This window comes from Neltuma alba, unplaced genomic scaffold, assembly GCF_004799145.2.
Source record: "Neltuma alba isolate B1F8T4 unplaced genomic scaffold, ASM479914v2 tig00012407_pilon, whole genome shotgun sequence".
Taxonomy (NCBI): domain Eukaryota; kingdom Viridiplantae; phylum Streptophyta; class Magnoliopsida; order Fabales; family Fabaceae; genus Neltuma; species Neltuma alba.
Genome location: NW_021636899.1, coordinates 442,216 through 462,580, shown reverse-complemented (window position 1 = coordinate 462,580; position 20,365 = coordinate 442,216). Strand labels below are relative to the sequence as shown.

Sequence of the window (20,365 nt, the reverse complement as noted above, 5' to 3'; positions counted from 1 at the left end):
GTAAAGGATAATATTGTTATAATTTTAAACTTCTAGAACAAATTTGCACTCATAAAACTTTCGAGTACTGGTACTCTCAAATGAAAACTTCCGAAACAAATTTACCCCTTAACTCTTAATAATTTCACTGGTGGACTTCACAAAGTGACGTAACAAAGTTGTGACCTATAAACAGGGAATTGGATTCCATACATGTTTATACAAGAGGGCGGGACGGGTAAACATTGGCTGCAAGTGTAAAGGAAGCATATATCACTACATAGGAGAAAAGTGCTCGTCTTCCTCTACACATGACGCTGAAGATGAACTCTTTTCTTCTCCGTAAATATTCATCACCCACTGTTACAAACAAGTGTTGTACTTTCTTCTCCATTCCTCCATTACTATATTATAGAGAGAAGAAAAGTGTTCATGTTGCTTTACATATATACGACGTTCAAGACCTGACTTTCCTCTCTGAGCGAAGTTTCCCACTCCATGGACGACGTCACGAGCTTTGATAGTGCATCAACCACTCCCCTCATTTCTGGCCTCTCCAATGGATCTGCCCTTAAACATCTCTCAGCTAACTCCGCCATCTGCAACAAACTCGCCTCATCAATTTCCTATCAGAAGCAGACATGTCACATGAATAAATAAACTTAACAAAGATTGTGTCTAACGCAAGTGTTAGTTTTCTCACAACATGGCCAGCTAAGATTTGAAACTCCGTTAGAAGATATGCATACATTTAATGCTTAACAATATTTTTAAGATTGCTTTCAATAAGAGGATACTTGTGCAAGCATATATGTTGAAGCTGACCTTGAATACATCCTCAAGAAGATAGCCACCTTGGAGATTCCGATCTACGACATTTTCTAAAGCAGCCTCAGAGTCATTATCTTCGAATATTTTATTGACCTGCATGTACGTGATTAAAAGAAAACTTAGTAAAGAAGAAAACCAAGGAATCCCAAATTTAGGATAGTGAAAAAATGATTAGTAGTATGACTTACAACCGTAATGAGGGATTTCATTTTGTTGGCCTCTAGGCTGTCACGAAACAAAGCACGCTTCCCCGTTACCAGCTCTGACAGAACCACTCCAAATGCAAACACATCAGTTTTTGGAGTCGCCTTAAGCTCCTTCACAGATCTTCAAACACAATACTTAAGAATATCAGAAGTAAAATCAACCAAGAGAAGCGTTATTCTTTCAAACATTCTCGTCTATTAGTCTGTACTAAACATGATTCTGAGATTTTCACAATATTAAAGTTGTAATGTCTTTAATCGTTGATTCCGGTGAATGCAGAAAGAGTCTAGAAATGATATTATATTACAGTATAGAAGCAGATATAACATATAACCTACTCTGGTGGAAGGTAGCCAGGTGTTCCAACAAGCCTTGTTGCCATGTTAGTATCTTCATTATTTGTTCTTTCCACCAGCCTTGCAAGTCCGAAATCTGCCACCTATGAACAATGTCAAGATGATTATGCTATCAACAATGAAGTATGTACAAGTGATGCAATGTTATTTTCACATCACCACGTTTCCCATCAGAAGAAGAACCAAAGGGAGATTAAAACGGACAAGTATCATGCTTGAAGAGTATCTTGTTCTCTTAAACTTTGCATGTAAAGTTATGAGAGAACTAAACACAAAGGGTGCTTTAGATTACCATTAAGATGTTGATGAGTTATCCACAAAAATTTGAAAACACTTAGAAAGTAGATGAGTCAAACTTTAGTGATAAGCAGTACCTTTGCTCTGTTCTTGTCGTCAAGAAGGATATTGCTAGTCTTCACATCACAGTGAACATATCATGATTTCGTGTAATCATGTATGTATTCAAGACCTTTTCCAGCATCCAGAGCAATCTAAACTCTAGCATTCCAAGAAAGAGCTGGTAACCTGTCTCAAAACCACTCTTTTTATTTCTTTGTGTAGTTAAAAGAAAAACTGCAGTGCATATGTATTAGTAGAAGCCAGGATCTAATATTCTGTGACACTTCATTAGATGTTAAAGCGAAAGTTAGCAAATAAATTTATGTCATTCTCTGTATCAGACCTCTTAGTACTGGATCATGGAGATGATCACTGAGAGATCCAGTTGGAACATATTCATACACCAAGTAGAGGTGGTCTTCTCCACAGGCATATCCTGACAACTCTACCCGCAATAGTAAGATTATATCTGTAAATATTTATCACTAACCATATCTTTAAGAAGACTTTGTTGATGAAGATATATCGTTTCCTTGGAGATATCACTTACAATGTTGATATGATGGATTTTACATAGGATCTTGAGTTCTGCATAGAACTCTTTTGATTTGTTGGACCTCATCTTCTTTGTTGCAACGTCCTAAAAGCAAAATCAGCTGATTCTTATGAGCAAGAGGATTCTTTAATAAGTAAAATTAGGTGCATTGAAGTTAAGTGGGAGTTTTATATGGATATAGCTATGAGCCTTTTATGTGATCTAAGATTCTGTAAATAGAGTTATATAATGTGGTAAAAAGAGTTTCGCTAGAACTTGATTACAAATATTTAATTTAAATGACTTGATTCATCCCTGTCCTTTGCATACCTTCTCTCCTATGACTCCAAAATACACACTTCCATATCCACCAACTCCAAGTTTTCTGGTTTCGTCAAAGTAATCAGTAGCCTCTTCAATCTCCTCAAGACTAAATATTAATGGTTTCTCTGATTCAAACGGTGTTTCATCTGCACCAATATATATATTCCATGAATAAGCAATAATCTTTCTTGTCTCCTGTGTGTGTGGATTATAACTGAGAATTCACTCGTTTGCCATATAAATTACAAGTTATGTTTCTTTTCCGAGAAGTGGGTTAATTTCATGTTACCTTTTACTATCTTTTTATCAAGGGGATCTGAAAGAGTTCTACTGGCAACTGATCTTTTGGATGCTCCTTGACTTGTTTTGCTCCTAACAATGAGAATAATTGTTATGGACAACAAAAGCAATGCCAAACCTGCTAATATGCCAACGACTAATTTAAACTTGGTACTCCTTTTTTCTGCATGCAAAAGGGGAAAAATCAAGCCAAGAACATTAGTTGAACCTCTTCTAGACATTGCCTGCAAATACTACAAATGCGTTATGTATTTGACTTTTATAGTGTAAACTATGTATCTCTGCTAAACTTTTGCTCCGTGAACATCGATTGTGAAAAGGAAAGAGAAAAAAGAGGGGAAGAAGAAGGTAAGTTGGAGGGTTAGTTGAGAATTTTCTATTATATATACTCCCCAAATTGTCAAGGTTGATCAAAGTAAATCTTTTTGTAATACAGCTTTGGTTATAAATCCTCATGAATCACATAGACTTTAATACCATGTCAAAAGGCAAATTTAACTCAAACTCAGACTATGCTATTGAGTAAATATCCATGATAATTTCACTACAATCGCAATCTATATCTTCCAAATCAAACCAAGATCAACCCGAACTTTCAGAAGAACAAGTCGAATGCAATGATAATGTTTGAGGCAAAGAAAAAAGAAATACCTTTATCAGCACCATTACTATCATTGAAGAATGGAATGCCATTTAACTCGCTGGGAAAAAATAGAACCCACCCAACATCTATAAACGATGGGTTTGGATTCAAAATCCTATTAAAGTGCTTCATGCTATTCACTGTAGAATTGAGAAAACTGGCAATTGTGAAGGGCGTTTCATCCTGCTGCACCGTATAGGTCACAACAATCTGAGACTCACTCGTCGAACACCCACAGAGAAGATTTATCGTTATAGTCTCATTTATCTTCAAAAGGATATGATTTACCAGGATCCATGTTTGTCCACTAAAAACCACATCTTAAATATTCTGCCCTGTGTCATTAGGCTTCACTGTGTAGGTCGTCTGATAGAAGTAGCCACTAAGCTCACTGGTATTTAGGCAAGTACAAGGTACAGTAACGAGGTAATCATCGTGTTCAATATTGTTGGGACGCCTAATGGGTTTCAAATGGGACATATCGACGGAGTAGAGCGATGCGATTTCTTCTTTGGCGATGAGATCATTCTTGGTGACGTGATATAACGACGCATTGCACTGGAGGATAGTTGAAGAGTAGCTCATGGGTTCTTTGTCAAATGCTTCGGTCTTGATCATGAACGAGCTTGCTGCAAGAGGAAGAAGCAGAGAAAGAAGAAGATGGTTAAGGGAAGCCATGGAAGTTGAAACTTTGGTGTTGAGAAGAAGATAAAGGGTGTAAATGAGGAGAGGTTTCAGGTACAGGAGATTCGTGCTCGTCCATTTTTGTCATGACTTGGTTTGTGATTCTTTGGAACAATTGAATCTAGATTAATTAATGTAGAATAATTTGCATGAAATGTGTTAGTTAATAGAATTAGTTTCGCTGACACTATAAACTCATCATATCTATATAATTCATATCTCATTTGGATGGTCCTGATTTATTTATTTATTTATTTTTATTAAGCTAGAGGGGCTTATAGGGTGGAGGGGCTGTGCATGGCAAATTATTACTGCCCGAAGTTGACGTTCTGATGAGTTGCCTATGTCGTCTCTCGGCAATATTCACAAATTTCAATACTAGTGATAAATCGGGTGGCATCTCCGCCGATGATACATGCCAAGTTAGAACCTACTACTTCCGGTATTTAATATAAAATCTCGTTTGATTTTTATTTTAATCCTAAATATAAGATCTCAATCCATTTTGTCTCTCATATTTGTGTAATTTTTCTCAAGATAATCTTTCTAATAATTATAGTTTTAACCAACACATTTGATTAGTAAGGATATTTGAGGAAGGACAACACATATTTATTATAAATAAATAATTTAACTTATTTTTTTAATCTCCTCAAATTAATCTACTGGCTCTTATAATTGGAACCGGAGGTAATGTGTGTGTAGGTATATGTATATATTGCCAGCATAGTTGGAACTATATACATACACACAAGTAAACTTCATTTGAGACGACAGAGAGTGTGTCAACCTCGTGGCGAGCTTTTTCTTATTTTAAACTTCAATTTTAAAGTACTTCTTTGAATAAATTACAAGAAAAGTAATAGAAAACGTTGCGTAGCCTATTTCTTCTTGACTGCTATCACTATGACAAAGTTCCTATTAGTTTCCCAGTCAACTCAGAGAGGGTTATGTATAGGGCTGCACAAAGACCGGGTTGGACCGGGTTAACCCCTAACCCGAAACCCGGTCTGAATTTACTTCGGGTTCTATTTTTAACCCGAAACCCGGTCTAACCCGAACTGACCCGACTACTGGATAGGACCGGGTTGGTCACCCCGGGCTGGACCGGGTTCCCTAGACAGTGTCACAAAAATTTCCTAATAAAATTCCTCTTGCACATACCAAAGAAAGTAGAAGAGATAGAAACCGAGGAGATGAAGAAGACAACAAATTTGGTAATGAAGTTCTATAGCCTTGAACCTCATCAACAATCAACAATCTTCATAGTTCATAGCAATATATTAAGAAAATTATTTGACAAGCGAGTGAAATGTTATGAATTATTTTTTTTTCATGCACTAAGAATTATTGCAGATAAGCGACGGCTAAGTGAAGGGAAAAAGGAGAAATAATATTGATGAAGATTGAAGAAGCAATAAATCAAATCATGGTGTGAATTAAGATGGGAAAAGAAAAAACGAGAGCTTGAGAGGTAAGACCCAAATCCTACTATGAGTGTAGTCTTTCCTTTTTATACGGCAAAGAAAAAAAACATGTATTGAAGATTGAAACGTGCACTGGGGGGGGAAGCCGAGGCCTTCATTTTTTACTCTTTAATTGGAATAGATCTGATACGGGATCTTCATCCTCAGCTTCTGCATATCTGGAAGATGCCATTGATGAACGCTGAAACACCAACATATCAGATCTGGAATAATGGGGCAAATCTGGAATACTCAAGCCATGGAAAACATAAAAGGAAGATAGATGTTACGGGTGGGTTAGAGAAGGAGATAAGGAACAACATACATATGTGAAGGATGGAGGAGACATATGGAAGATGGAGGAGGTGACTAAGAGACTGAGATGGAGGAGGCGCCGCAGATAGAAGCGGGAAATGAGAAAATGAAGGAATTTAGGGCTTGGTAAAATAAAAATATAAAATATAAAATAAAAGCACCGGGTCAGACCAGACCACCTAGTCTGAAGGGTCAACCCGAAACCCGATCTGACCCGATGTTCAACCCGGCCTGGTCTGTCTGAATTTTTTGTTTGGGTTGAATTTTTTTGGGCTAAACTGGACCGGGTCTTATCGGGCTGGACCGGGTTAACTGGACTACCGGGTTTTTTGTTCAGCCCTAGTTATGTACGTGTACATTTGACTTCTATTCAAAGTTGAATAACCACAGTTGAAATTAGTATGTCTTTTGTGTTTTACATGCTTAATTATATAGGTAGGTGGGTGGGTGTATATGTATATATATCTTCTCTAGCTGTGTTTCTTCTGCTTCTCTCAATGCCAGGGGGAAAAATAAAATTATATGTTCATTTTAATTAAAGATTCCACTGATGAAAACCAAAAGACAACTTGCGGACAAATTATAGTTGTTCCTGGCCGTGTTTTTTAATTACTACCTCCTCCGATCCGCAATATAAGCACTCGTTTAACTTTTATTTTGATCCTAAATATAAGACCTCAATCTACTTTGTTTGTTATATTTATCTTCTTTTTTTTAAAGATAGTCATTGTAATAATGATAATTGTAGCCAATAAATTTAATTAATAAGGATATTTTAGGAAAGACTGTTGGAAATTGTGTCCTAAGGGACAATCACTGTGTTATGAACATTGTTGATTTATGAACTTCTCAATTATGTTATCATATTATTTGCAAGTTTACAGTGATGACTATCCTTGGATATCTCATGATTTTATCCTAAATGTCCCTAGTTAGTCATCTATGTGGGAGTAGAGATGAAATAAGACCAGTATGACTTTGAAGACGTATAGAGATATAAATCAAAGTCATAGGCACATGTAAGGGTACAAGGTGTTGGACCGACCCGCTATGAGAGAGCTGCATGGGTTAAGTCATAAGCTTCTCTCATATACAAACCATGTCACTATGCCCTTTGACCTGAGATCATCATGGATTCCTACATGAGAAACGCTCAGCTTTGACCTAATCAAAAGTCACTTTTGACCAAGTGATCATAAAGACTATGTTCAGGCTTAGTGGTTTTTCATATGGAGGAATGTGAATGGTCAAGATGGAATTTGTCCCTCACATTCGTAGAGAGATATTACTGGCCCCTTGATGAGTGAGTCTGAGAAATGTATGGTCATACTATAATGGAAAGGTAGTTCCATTTCTATACTCAGACTACTCAGGGATCGAGAAAGTAACGGTCAGGAATTAGAAGATGACACTCTCCATGCCTCATCCATGACCAAAATGTCGTGTGACAAAAGGGACGTGATATGGTTGTATGAAAGGTTACATCGTTCATCGATCCTCATATGATTTGGGTAGTCGCGATGTCTTGCTAGAAACCGCTTACGACTTGTGAGTCATTATAGTAAATGGCCCACTGCCAACTTCATATGGGCCTACAGGGTCGCACACAAAATAGCCTAACACGAGCTATGATATCCAGATTCATTGAATCTAAGATATGTCCAGATTCAATGAATAATATAGGGTGGACGTGTATATATATATAAATTCGCGTATATATATATTATATGATATAAGAGATATTTATAAGATTTGATTTATAAGGATAAATTAAATCTATATCATTTTAAATTGATAAGGTATAATATAATATCTCAAATTTGATTTATTAGAATAAATCAAATATAATTCCGTCATATCTTTATTTTGAATTAAATGAATAGGTGAATTAAATCTGTAGGACGGATTTAATATATAAACCGTATTTATTTAATTGATTTCTTATCAGATTACGCAATATATGATATTGTATTAATTTTGGAATTAATTTAGGATTAATTCCGAAATCCAATATCCTTCATAATACTGATAGCATCCTATATATTTGATATGAGGAGCTAGGGTTTTGTGTGTGTGTGAGAGTGCAAAAGGTTTGCAGATAAGAAACGGCCAAAATAGAAATAGTGAGGACGGATTCTCGAAAAGCCCTAGAAGGACAAGAGGCGCTAGCATGTCGTTCGTGATTGGAATGCTGTTTGTGTGGATACCAGTAGAGGAAGCCGATCTGAGTTGTCAACTTCTCACGAACGAAAGGAGAGCATAGGCATCCCGAATGTCGGAATCCCCGAGCCACCAACAATTCGAACACTGTAGGTAACACCTCTTACTACTTGACTTAAACACAATCGGTAGATCCGGGCAATAGATTGAAAATTTTAAAGTTATTTTCCGCTGCGTGTCTTTCAATTCCTTACAAAGACAACACATATTTATTACAAATAACTAATTTAACTAGTTTTCTTAGTCTACTTAAATTATTTAATTAGCCTTATATTAAGAATTGGAGGTAGTACATTTGCACGTATATATATGAATCACATAGTGGTTGGGACTAGGTTGTCAATGCATGTTTTTCCCGTCTGTTTTCTCAATGCTTCTTAAGGATCTATTAAGGGTGAGGATCGATGAAACTTCGGCTGTTGTTCTATTGTTTGGGGTTGCATCCCTTAAAAAATGAATACTTATTTTTATTGAAATAAATATTTTTGTAGAAAAATTAATCCAGTAATAGATGTTCTGTCACCGCAGTGATATTCATACAACTATTACAAAGAGGATGCTTTCAAGATGCCTTATAGAAGAAAGCGTGATGATCCCAAAATTTTAGCCCTAAGGTTTACGGTGTATTATTCTGTTGATCCCAAAAGATAGAAATAAGGGAGAATTGCAATCAAGTAAAAAATATAATTGCTAAAAAGTTATTATTTATTATTCTAAAACTTGTCATTACAAGCTCCTCTATTGTTACTAGAACTTTTCAGTAATTATGTTTCTTACTTAGAACCTCATTACAAAACTCCTAAAAATAATAATTATGATATTCTAAAATAAAACCTAGTAGAAAGGAGGAGGATTCAAGAAATCATGAGATATATATTTAAAGTCCACATCAGCATGTGATGCTGATCACGAAGCACATGTTACACCGCGAGGAGGGAAATTTTTTTTTATATATATTTAGGCCTAAATGCATATGGTAATGAATATGAGAGTTCAAAGATGGGAATAGTGCGCCTAGAAGCCACTCTTAAAAGACTTAAAGGTAATGAGATTGGAGTTATATCAGCTCTGGTAGTTAATATAAGAATTAGATAATTAATTTGTATATATAAAAAAATTATTTAAATTAGTTATTTATAATAAATATGTGTAGTATATATTTGTTAAAATAACCTTGTTAATCATGTGCATTGGAATTACCATTTGATGGAACCTTTAACAGATTACTTTGAAGGGGAAAAAAAATAAATATGGAGGATAAAGTGGATTGAGGTCTCATATTTAAAATCAAATCAAATATCTAACTAACTCTGATATTAAAAACTAGAGGTAGTATAATGAGATCTCACTTAAGGGCAAATAGAGTTAATATTAAAGAATCCACGTTAACTTTAATCTTTTTTTTTTTTTAGCCCAATCATGTAAATAAACATAGCATGGGCAATGCATGTAATTTCATTAATTAGGTGATATGTTTATAATATTAATTAATTATTCGAACTTCTTTAGGATACATTAGTCTTTTATTTTAATTTATTTAATATATATTTTCATTTTATTAATTAGGGGTCAATTAGCATGGGAGTTTTGGACTCAATAGCTTAGTTAGGGTTTTCAAATTAATGGTTTTGCTTAGATTGAGCTTTTATGTTTTTTTTTTCTCCCCCGGAAAGCAGTGATTAACTTTTATGGTGCCTTTAAGATTAGGACCCTTTTTTTTTTTTTTTTTGAGGTGGCAACCCGTCCGATATCCAAAGCCATATTAATTTTGACTAACATAAATTCATTTCGCGTTGGATTCCAAATAAATTAAAGGATAACTTTTTCAAAGTGTATTTTACATTCATATAAACTCGTGTTTAAAAACCATATAAAGGAGCAAATGGCTTTTGTGAAAAGAAGTTAGTAGGTTTTAAGTTTTAACCCTCGTCTCCCATTTGAATCACATGCCATAATCATTCTAACCCCACAAGCACTTTTTTACATAGGAGTACTTCCAATAAGAAGCTTATTCAGACAAAGACTAAGCAAACATAATGCAATAAAGTTGACAAGCAAACAACATATCAAGTTAAAAGAAAGAGATTGGAAAGTAAAAACAAAGGATTTCCTAATGCATGTTTGGATTGACATTACAAAAAACGGGCATTGGAATGAGGCAAACACACATTACTAGTAGATGAATGTTCAAACAAATGTTTGGGTTAGCATTTTTACAAATGACCTTTTAGGTGAAAAAAAAAAAAACCAGCCCAATGTAAAAGCTAATTTTTTGAGCTTTTGTCATCACAACGTGAGGGAAAAAAAAAAGATGGCAATGGAAAAAGACAAAATTACTCCTAACAAGCCCAATACTTTGATACTATATATTCTTAATATAAGAGTTAGATAATTAATTTAAGAATATTAATAAAATTAATTAAGTTAATTATTTGTAATAAATTAATGTTATTTTGTCTAAAATATCTTTATTAATCATGTACCTTAAAACTCGGTATCAATACAACTCCTTAGTATGTGTAATCACCCTAACTAGGAATTACTTGGGGATAAAATGGATTAAGATCTTATATTTAGTATTTTCAAATTTTGTCAATAATATATTAACTATTTTTATAATTATAATTATAATTATAATAGTTCTCTTAAATTATCACATTATATATATAATTAACAAAATTTATGTTATTTTCAGTCATTTCACATCTAAACTTATTTTTCTCCTCTTCATCCAACAAGTTTCAATTTATCAAACCGACTTTTCTACAAATGTCAATTCAAATATAAATCACATTACATTAATTGACTTTTACCTTAACTCACGTTTTTAAAAGTCTGATGAAAAATAAGTCACTTTTGCTTCCGCCAATCTAAACACATCCTTAGTTTCTCTTGAGGTGTTTGGTTTACCCAAAAAGCACTAAAAAAGTATTTTCATGCGAGTCGAGATAAAACTCCTCTCACATATTTTTTTCATGCTGTAAAATTATTTTTAAAACTATAATTTAGTTTTCAACCAAAAATTTTAGCCTCCCGCAGATGATGAGGGCCACCCTATAGTAAACCGCAATTCGCTCTCTCGGATGAGAGTATGACGACGAAACTCTTTCATTCTTCAAAAAGTGAGAATGCGATCCCACAAAAGGCTGTCAAAGTTTGCTGCCATTCGGCCTTCTCATTCTTAATTATTAAAATAATACTCTATTTTGTCCCTTTTTTGTCCAAATATAATACCACATCTAGCCCTTAATATAAAATCTAGTTGGCTAATTTAAAAAAAATAAGAAAGTAATATATGTTACATGATTATTCTAAATTAAATACCTACGTAGAATAAGTGAGAAAAATTAGTTAGAAGAATACTGATGAATATAAATGGTTTAATGTAATTTAATAACTTTTTTAATTTTTTCAAATTAATCAATTGAGCTTTATATTAAGAAATAGGAGTAGTAATTTATTGATTAATTGGCCTCTCCAATTTGAATCACTTTACATGGTCATCATAATGATGGGTATGAGCATGAATGCTCATTATCAATCTGAATCATTTAGATTGATTATTTTACATTTAATTATAGGCAATTTTCTTAATAAGACACTAGCTACTTAATTGACGATTTTTGTTATGATCGATAATCATACATCTAGATCATTAAACTATACGTTTGGAACCGCTAAATATGAGTAATTGGTATCATTCATAGGATTTCGATTCGGTAATTAACAAGCATATAAATACAAAAAAAAAAACGGTCGATTTGTTGAAAGAATGTATTTTGAAATCAAGAAATACAAGTCGCATATTGATTTTTCAAAGGGAACGTTTACTGCAAAATAACTAGGGTGCGACAAATTTCTGATGGATTTTGCAATGAAAATTTCTTGGTATTCAATGTCGGTCAAAGTCTGAATCTTTTTGAAGTACCAGCTTTGAATTACTATAAATATAATCACCAAGAAGAAATACCTTTATTAGCACCATGATCACTATCATTAAGCCAATGTGATGCCATTTAAGTCACTGCTGGGAATAAAAAGAACCCACCCAACATCTATAAACGATGGGTTTCGATTTAAAATCATGTTAAAATGCTTCATGTCATCTACCGTAGAATTCAGAAGACCGGCAATTGCGAAGATCGTATCAGTTGGCTGCACCGTATATGTCACAACATTCTGAGACTCACTCATCGAACACCCACACAGAAGATATATCCTTAAAGTCTCATTTATCCTCAAAAGGCTGTGATTTCCCAGAATCCATGCTTGCCCACTATAAGCCACATCTGAAATATTCTGCACTGTGTCATTAGGTTTCACTACGTAGGTGGTCTGATAGAAGAAGCCACTAAGGTCACTGGTATTAAGGCAAGTACAAGGTACAGTAACGAGGTAATCATCGTGTTCGTTGTTGGGACGCCTTATGGGTTTCAGATGGGAGACGTCGACGGAATAGAGCGATGCGATGTCTTCTATGTCGATGAGGTCATTATTCTTGGTGACGTGATACAACGAGGCATTGCACTGGCGGATAGTTGCAGAGCATTTCATGGGTATGTTGTAAAATGCTTCGGTTTTGATCATCAACGAACTTGCTAGAAGTGGGAAAAGCAGAGAAAGAAGAAGGTTAACGGAAGCCATGGAATGATATGAAACTTCGAGTCTTTAATATTACTGATCGAGATGATCAAGAGGGGATATACTATAAATAATGAGGAGGTTTCAGACGTGTACGTGACTTTGGTTTGGTGGTTGGTGCTTCTTTGGGGTAATTGATGATCTAGATCATCTAGATTGATATATAAAATAATGTTTGCATTTAACTATGTTAAGTTAATTAAGCTAAGGGCTTTGGCAAATTAGTTATTAATGCTCAAATTTACGATTTTCTGAGTTTCCTATGTTATGGCTCTGCAATTATCGCTAAGTTCAAGCTTAGTGATGATTAATTGGTGGGGTGTCCGCCGGCAGTGCATGACAAATTCAAACTTGTTCGTATTAGCTTTTGGTAAACTTTAAAGTTCAAACTACATATATAAAGACCTATATAGTTTATAAAACTTAGTTACAATAATAAAATATATTGATGTTACAAACCAAATGGATCATCTAGAATCAAAATTATGAAGGTCAAAAAATTTAATTTAGGAACTGAATTATAACTAAAATATAATTATAAAAACTAAAAGATTATTTTTTTTGCACTTAATTAATTAAAATTTGTTTTCAAAATATAACTGAAATTTTCTATAACTTTTAAAGGGACAAGAGTAAAATGGTTTGATTATGGAAAAAAATGTGATACAATTTTTTATATTTTAGCCCAAATTAAAAAAATATTTTAGACCAATTTTTTTTACTTTGCTTATGGCTATAGTGAAACGGCAAGACATTTTTGTGGCAGGCCTTATGCGCATATTTAAGATCTGAGCATAAGATACGTACTCAGTGTAGCATTAAGTGGTATAGCATCTCTCCTACTTCTTAATAGAAAGACAGCCCATTCACAGTTTGCAATTCCTCTCGCTATTACAGAAGACTCAGTGTGTAAGATAAAGCAAGGCACACCTCTAGCAGACTTGATTTCCCAAACAACTATCATAATCTGGGACGAAGCATTTATGGCAAATAAGTATTGTTTTGAAGCCTTAGATAGAACTTTGCAAGACATACTTATAGTCGTAATAGTCTTGATGCTGCAAACAAGCTGTTTGGAAGAAAAATTGTAATACTGGGCGGAGATTTTAGATACATTTTACCTGTTATTCCAAGAGGAAATCATGAGGATCTAGTGTTTGCTACTATTAATGTTTTTTACATGTGGCAGTACGGCAAGCTATTTACACTTACTAAGAACATGAGCCTAAATATAAATAACTCAGAAGATACAAATGATGGGCTGAAGGAATTCGCTTATTGGATTATCTCAGCAGGTGATGGTACTGTTAAAGCTAAAGATGAAACTGACGAAGTTATTTCCATCCTAGAAGACCTTCTGTTAATGCCTTTAGATATTCCACTAGAATGCATTGTAGAACATACCTTCCCAAATATGCAAGCAAATCCAAACCAAAAAATCATCCTTTAGGGACAGAGCAATTCTAACATCAACCCTTGCAGTAGTCAATGGAGTCAATGATTACATGCTTGAAAAATTCCCAGGAGAGGAAGTTAAGTGTCGATAGTGTTTCAAAACAAAATAATGTTGCTAGTTCTATCGCAAAGCTACATACAGTTGAATTTCTAAACACAATCGTTGTGTCTGGACTGCCGGATAATGTTTTTAAACTTGAAGTTGGAGCACCTATAATGTTGATACGTAGCATATCACTACAAAAAAAAACTAATTTCAGCGATGACTTTCAACGGTAAAAAAAAAGTCAGCGCTAAAAGTATGACTTTTAACGGCGACAAAGAAATTGACCATTAAAAGTTAGATTTTTAGTGGCAATAGAAATGTCGCCACCAAAAGTGTCTATAATGGCGGTGGCATTTTTGACATTAAAATGTCATTGTCAAAAGTTTCAACCTTTGGCGGAGACATGCCGAAGGGTCAACTTTTAGCAGAAACTTTTCTTTGTCGCCACCAAAGGTATGTTTCAACATCAACTTTTTATCATCACTGAAAATTTTTTTTGTTTATATATATTAAAATTATGATACATTTATATTATAATTTTGCTACTAATGTAACTAACTTTGATAACTAATGCTTTTTCATGTATTCTTGCATTAGAGAGAGAGAGACTTAGGGCAAGTTAATGTAGTGTTTGAGAGAGAAAGGGAGAGAGAAGGTGTGTAGTATGTATAGAATAGATATATTATAATTATATGTGTGAGAGATAGAATTTAAAAAAATATTGTATGTGGAGGAATGAAGCGGAAGCATGCATTTTGCGAGGTGAGGAAAGAGGGAAAAGTAGTAAAGGTGTAAGGTAGAGGTAATATAATTGAAAGAGAGATAGAGTATGTATGTGTGTACTGTGTGAAGGGTACTATAACTGAAAAGCATAATATAGTTAAGTTTATATAGGAGAGATGATTATAATTAAATTATTGTGGGTATATTTAAATGACATAATAATCACTTCGACAATGAACATCTATATGAGAGGGCTAAGAAATAATATAATTGAAGAAGATAATATAATTAATTAAAGTATGTGTGAGAGAGATGGTTAATAAAGTCACGTATATAGTTAATTAATTAAATATTATTACTATTGATTTTTAGTTAAAATGTGAATAATTATAATTTACTAAAACACATGCACCTGCATATTATATATAACTATATGATGTCAAACGTAATTAGCAAAATACATTAATTTGTCTGGTGACTTTGTGTTCACTTAGCTGGTCTTGCACTCAAATCCCATTAAGTATAAGGAGGGAGATTTTTTTTTTCAGTGTGTCAATTTTCAAAAAAATAAATGCAAAACACTGTTAGACGGGATTCAAACACGCATTGCTGGCAAGCTTAAGTGCCTCTCTTGATAGCAAAGCCACAAGCCTTTGGCTAGTTTGCAATTCATTTAACCCGCCCAACTTCATCAAATTTTTGCTTTTCCTCTCATAGTCTAAAACTAGTGGCCTCTGAAAAATAAAAGAAGAAAACCCTAAATCCTTAAATCCCACTCACTCCACTCCATTCTCAAGCTAGGTGCTTTCTCCTATCCCAAGTTTTTACTCGCTCCACTCCATTCAAAAATGCAATTTGTTGCTTTTTGCTATTTTCTTAAAGCCTCTGTCTTTCATCTTCAAATTCTCTTCTTCAAGGCTTGAAGCTAGCTACTATAGCTGTTAATATACCAAGTTAGTAGATTTATTATTACATAATCAAAGCAAGGATTTTGTACCTTCATTACCCCTCTTTGTTGTGTTGACGTTGTTCCCATTTTTCAACTCTCAGTTATGAAAAAGGCCCAATCTTGCTTTCTCTTGCATGATGTTAGCTAAAATCGAAAATAAAAAGGAACATAGACAGAGTATATGTTTTGGATGTGTGTGTTTATGCGCCTATGCTTTTCCATGTGTCAGCAAAATGGGAGAGCAGAACATAAGCAAAGGCATATATTATAGAAGTTGGTGGAAAAGAAGAAAATTTGCTCAAAAATAAGATATTATTTTTACACCATAGATGATTTTGTGGAAGAAAGCGCTTGTGACCCATGTAAGATAATTTGCTCCTTAATGAAAGGCAATGTGTGTCTTTATGGCAACATGGACATACAAGCTTGCTTTTTGTTGACCATCCTAAAAGGTTTACATATGCAAAAAAGTCATTTATTTTCTACAAAATTGTTGCATGCATGATGAAATTTGATTTAGAATGTGCATCATATGTTTGAACACCTATTTCCCATAGTTGTTTTAACTCCTGAATTAGTGCTTGCAAGTAAACATCTATTTCATTGCTTGGACCCTTTGGACCAGGAATAAGAAGTGTCATCATAAAGTATAGGCTCTTCTTACAAAACCAAAGTGGCAAGTTATATGGTACTAAGACAACCGGCCAAATGCTATGATTGGTACTCATATTCCTAAAAGGTTGATATCCATCACTAGCCAAACCCAATCGAACACTCGTTAGATTAGTAGAAAAGCTAGGATATTGTTGGTCAAAGTGTTTCGAGGCAAGAGAATCAGTGGATGTCTTAGTACATCATCACCTATATGTTTCTCCTTATGCCACCTTGTTTCTTTAGCTATGTCCCTTACCATATAAAGCTTCTGCAGTCTAGGTGTTACTGGAAGATGCCTCAAGATTTTTTATGGAACATTTTTCCCTTTCTTTTTTCCTTTAAACTTCCATATAGGGGCATCTTGCACTTAGGACATAATTTTGCATTTTCATGTTCCCCTGATATAATATACAATCATTTCCAAAAGCATCAATTTTGTTATAATCTAAGCCTAAATCATGAATTATCTTCTTAGCTTTGTAAAAAGAACCTTATGTCATCACCCAAGTGCAAAAGACCTTTTTCTAAGGCCGTTCACGGGTCAGGACAAGCTATACTTCTACCGATGCTACCATACTAGAATCCGGTGTAATATATTATTCGGCCCGAAAGGCTTTGATCACACACATCTCTGGGAAACGGAAAAGTACTTACCTTCTCCTTGGTGAGTCCAAGTGGGGTTCCGTCCTCCCTTGCCTTTGTTAGTTCTTATATTTTCTTTCATTGGCTAGCAAGGTAAGATTCTTTTCCCTTTTATGAGAATATCCTTTAGTAAGGCCAATAATACGTCCATAGATTTATTACTCCAATGGTTAAGGTGCTTTAACTGAAATAGCTTCACATTAAAAGATAATTTTGAGATCTTACAACAACCAGGGTAGAGTTCTGTTTCTACATCTTTTAATAAGTCAAAGAACTTTTTAGCATGGATATTAGGCTCCTTGTCCTCATTTAATTAAGCCACTATTCACATCCTCTATATAGGGAATTCTATATGCATCACATACCATCCTTACAAGGTTCTCCTCTTTCTCAATATCATTTTCTACCACATTATTAGAAGTCCCATAATCTATTGAAAATCTTCTAATTTTCCCATGCAAGTCCTACACTTTATAACTATCCTAAAAATCCTTAGTCAATAAGTTTGTCCTAACATCTCTTCTCATTTTGAATATAACATTTATACATTTTTTTGTAAAGACATCGTATTTTGTTTGTCACCCCATGTTGACTAAACACCTATTCTAGAAAGCTATATACTCCTCTAATATATGTTAAACAGCATCTATCTTTAATATCTAGCCAACTTTTATCCACACACACACACATATATATATATATCTTATAAAATTCAAGATCACCAATATTTATTTCAATTCTCATTAAAAATAAATAGGACATAATATATGAAAAATAAAGGGAAAATCAAAGGTCACTGGTTTTAGACTTTGAGAGGGAAAGCAAAAATTTGATGAAGCTAGGCGGGTTAAATGAATTGCAATTGCTTTTAACTTATAAAACATTAAAGCATCATATAATAAATATTTCATTAAAAACTAGCCAAAGGCGCGTGGCTTTTGTAAATAAATGCAAAATGCCGTTAGAGAGGTTTCAAACACGCATTGCTGTCAAGCTTAAGCACCTCTCTTGCCAGCAAAGCCACTGGGATTCAGGCACAAGACCAGCTAGGTGAACACAGACAAAGTCACCAGGCGAACTAATGTATTTTGCTAACTGCGTTTGACATCATATAGTTATATATAATATGCAGGTGCATGTGTTTTAGTAAATTTTGGTTAGTCACATTTTAACTAAAAAAATCAATAGTAATAATATGTAATTAATTAACTATATACATGACTTTATTAACCATCTCTCTCACACATAATTAATTATATTATCTTCTTCAATTATATTACTCCTCCGGTCCTAATTATAAGACCCAATTGACTTATTTGGGGAGATTAAGGAAGTAAGTTAAGTTGGTTATTTATAATAAATAAGTGTTGTTATTCCTAAAATATCCTTGCTAATTAAGTATATTGGCTAAAACTATCATTATTAGAAGGATTATCTTGGAAAAAAATGTATAAATATAAGAGAGAAAATGGATTGGGTCTTATAATTAGGACCAAATAAAAAGTCAAATTGGGTCTTATAATAAGGACCGGAGGAGTATTTCTTAGCCCACTCATATAGATGTTCATTGTCGAAGTGATTATTATGTTGTTTATATATACCCATACTAATTTAATTATAATCATCTCTTCCATATAAACTTAACTATATTATGCTTTTCAGTTATAGTACCCTTCACACAGTATACACATACACACTCCATCTCTCTTTCAATTATATTACCTCTACCTTACACCCTCACTACTTTTCCCTCTTTCCTCACCTCACAAACATGCATGCTTCTGCTTCATTCTCCATATAAACTATCTTTTTAATTCTATTTCTCACACATATAATTATAATATATCTATTTTATACGTACTGCACACTCCCTTTCCCTTTCTCTATCAAACACCACATTAACTTGTCCTAAGTCTCTCTGTCTACTGTAATAATACATGAAAAAGCATTAGTTATCAAAGTTAGTTACATTAGTAACAAAATTATAATATTTCTCCAGTCCTAAATATAAGACCTGCTTTGCAGGTCTTATATTTAGGACTGGAGAAATATAAATGTATCATAATTTTTTAAAAATATATATATATAAACCAAAAAAAATTCAATGGCAACAAAAAGTTGCTATTGAAACATACTTTTGGTGGCAACTAAAAAAAAATTGCCACTGAAAATATCAACTTTTAGTAGTGATGGAGTAAAGTGGCCACAAAAGGTGACAACTTTCAGCAGCAACACATTTAGTCGCCACTGAAAGTTGACCCTTCGGCTGGGACAAAGGTTGAAACTTTTGACAGCAAGCCCTTATAGACACTTTCTAAAAATCTAACTTTCGACAGCGCTGCTGAAAGTCATCATTGAAAATAAATTGTTTTTTGTAGTGCATAGACAAGTTGATTGGACTGTGTAATGGTACACATCTCATTGTGACTCACTTGGAAAAACATGTCATTGGAGTAGAGATCCTTACGGGCACCCATGTTGGATATATTCGATGTGCTGATCCCATGTTTGACCATAACACCATCGGATTCAACATTGCCTTTCACATTATACAGGAGACAGTATCCAGTCATGTTATGTTTTGCTATGACTCTAAATAAGAGCCGAAGTCAAAGCATGATGAACATTGAATTATATCTGCCCCGTCCAGTTTTTATATATGGGCAATTACATGTGTCCATAGCACGCGTGAGACATAGGAAAGGCTAGAAGATTTTGATCCTTGATGACAACGGACATTCTATAGGAAAGACTTCTAATGTTATCTACAAGAAGATATTTTATAACCTTTAAATTTTTGGGTCAAACTTTTAAATATAATAGTATATACGTGCCCTATTGCTACTATTTGTATTGTTTGGTTATACTTTTTTTTTAATCACTTATCAATGAAAATTTTTTAAGTTTTGAATAACCCCATGCATTACGGGTACTGAACTAGTTGAATTAAAAGATGGTCAACATCAAGCAAAAGTTGATATTATTATATTACAGTTTGGGTGTGTCTTGCGGAGGTAACTGGTTCTTTGTGAGTAACATGCTTTGCACATTATAAC

The 20,365-nt window shown here is 33.9% G+C and overlaps 1 pseudogene; it reads right to left on the bottom strand.

Moving 5' to 3' along the window:
- Positions 1-419: 419 nt before the first annotated feature.
- Positions 420-12,843, bottom strand: LOC114726836 (lysM domain receptor-like kinase 3; annotated as a pseudogene).
- Positions 12,844-20,365: the final 7,522 nt, after the last annotated feature.